The sequence below is a fragment of the Rhinichthys klamathensis genome, unplaced genomic scaffold (assembly GCF_029890125.1).
Source record: "Rhinichthys klamathensis goyatoka isolate OS25496 unplaced genomic scaffold, OSU_Roscu_1.1 h1tg000717l_1, whole genome shotgun sequence".
NCBI lineage: Eukaryota > Metazoa > Chordata > Actinopteri > Cypriniformes > Leuciscidae > Rhinichthys > Rhinichthys klamathensis.
This window is the reverse complement of record NW_026607132.1, coordinates 180,001-182,500: the sequence shown is the minus strand read 5'-3', so window position 1 is coordinate 182,500 and position 2,500 is coordinate 180,001. Positions and strand designations below refer to the sequence as shown.

Sequence of the window (2,500 nt, the reverse complement as noted above, 5' to 3'; positions counted from 1 at the left end):
GCACACACACACACACACACACACACACTCTCTCTCTCTCTCTCTCTCTCTCTGACAGTAATAGCTGCCGTTTGAAAGCGTTATCTGCTGTAATTCCTGGTGTAGGTGGGTATTACTGTAATTAGATGTCAATAGAGACATGCATGTTTGAGACACTGAAACACAGAAGCCAAGCGGCCTCATTTCCACACTCTGATTTAAACCATGTGGATTTGGAGACTTTGTACATTTTTAGTTCAGATTAAAAACGGTAAGTACTTGGAAAGAAACCGGTTTTCTGAGCGTGTGTTTATGCCCGCGGGAAACCGTCAGCCAGACTTCTGTGTGATCTGCGTTACACACTCACTTCTTTGGTCATGCTTGACTTACTGCTCTATATCTAGCATGTGTAAATGTTAAAGATTATATAAATTAAATATACATTTAATGAGCTATAAATTATACACTCAGTCTATTCCAGACTAAAGTTTCCTGGCCTGAGGAGTCATGACCCACAGTCTGGAGATCTGCAGATCAGGGAAGAAAACTAAAGCTTTTCTGATGCTTTACTGCCCTCTTGTGGAGCAACAGACCGTCATTATCACATCAGTCCTCATTATGAAGGGTCACACTCATTTCAGGATTTTTATCAAGTGTATTAAAGCCTTTCAGAAATACTGCATGCAAACTTATATTTTAACCATCTTTGGAAATGCTGATACTGTCAAACTGATTTGTGCTCAAACAGGAGACACTTACAATCATGAGACAAACTGCAAGAGAATTATGCATTCACACACACACACACACACACACACACACACACACGTACCGTGTACATACATAAGCGTAAACGCTGACATACCTAATGGATGTATTAATTCAGACAGGTTCACACTAGTTCCATGTGAGTAAACAAAGCGTCTGCTGTGTGTCACAGGCATCATAACACACAGGTTTCCTGTTCTAGTGTGTGTGTGTGTGTGTGTGTGTGTGTGTGTGTGTTTCCTGTTTACACCACAAACACACTGTGTGTGATGCAGAACCGAACACAGCACAACACAACCGGTTATTCAGGCAGGATTTATCCAAAGGATGTTAAAGGCCGATGAGATCAGCTCTCAGAACCATCTGTGGACGAAACTGGTCCAGTGGAAACATGTCGAAACATTTCCAGTTCATCAGAGGAGATTCACTGCAAAACAACTAAACTGAACACTTCTGCTTCAAGTTTTCCACTGATATACAGTGTAACTTGTATGGCTGTATTGTTTAAAGACTCCTCTCATTACTAAACACACTACTCAGAGTAGATAAATGAGGTTTGCAGAGGAAACCGTTCCTGTCAATCATCTGTCAGAATGGCGTCACCTCAAGCCCTGGATCGGGACGCCCAGATGAACACATGATGATAATGTCGAAGCGGGTCAATAATATATCCATGTGCTTCATATGGACTCACAGAGATATGGTTTTATTTTGTTTTATTTTCTAAACATCTGGATGGAATGAGAATTGAGTGTCTCTTTAAGACAGCGAGTGAAGAGAGAGAGACTTGGAGAGTTAGCCAAAATATTAATGAAATTCATATTATTAAGTGTCTGAAAACAAGAGGGTAATTTATAAATGTGTGACAGTGATGGAGTTGGATGGGGCTCTTCATTCATAACCTCTTCATAAACCCCTTTATTTACAGTCTACATGTGATTTTTCCATTGACTTACTATATTGGAAATTGTTTGTTGAGTCTGGAAAGATTATAACGTGTCATTAATTATCAATACTATTTTAAGATATCCAGGGTATATAATTTGTGTATCTGAGCATAATTGTTTAGCATATAAAAATTAAACATACTGTAAAGTTTTCTTAGTTCGATCAATATTAATTTACACCTCAGTCTTCACGGGCTACAGCATCATCATCATTTATTTACAATCACAGCCAATCACCTGACGTGCTCCTGGTGTCGTCATAGAAAGAGGCGTGCCCTTTTCCAGCAACAGCCAATCAGATTTGAAAGTTTCTCACGTAGTCTCAGCACCGAAATAAAACAATCGTGTTGAACTGGCGGCCCAGACGTCGATTAGTCTAATATTAATTATCTTATTTTGACTGTCTATTTTAAATGATTACTGTGTATAAAGTAGGTAAATGCTATTAACAATGTGTTTGACAGTCCAGACTGGACACACGGACAGCGCCGTCTCCTCAGCATCACCCAATCACAGACACTGAGATCACTGCATATGAACTGTTAAATAGAATATATTATATTGATTGCTGGGGAAGATTTACGTGGCTTTTTAATGGTACTGGACATAATATATTTAAAAGATTATAAGACTTTGAGTTTAAATGTCTACAGCCGTCGTGAGATCTGAATGTGTGTGAAAGGAGTGTGTTCATGAGCCGATGAGCGCCTCCTGCCGGAGAGAACCGGAATCACACGCAGAAACACATACTGAAACACACACAGAATCTCAGAAAAACACCCGGATGAAGCGCGTCTCTGTCAGCC

General features: G+C 39.8%; 1 protein-coding gene across 1 annotated transcript in view; it reads left to right on the top strand.

The window, feature by feature from the left end:
- Positions 1-2,455: 2,455 nt before the first annotated feature.
- thap1 (THAP domain containing, apoptosis associated protein 1) overlaps positions 2,456-2,500 on the top strand; it is a 6,098-nt gene continuing 6,053 nt past the window's right edge. Inside the window, exon 1 of the mRNA XM_056242251.1 lies at positions 2,456-2,500. This exon is cut by the window's right edge and continues 149 nt beyond it. The gene's annotated coding sequence lies outside the window, so the exon portion shown is untranslated.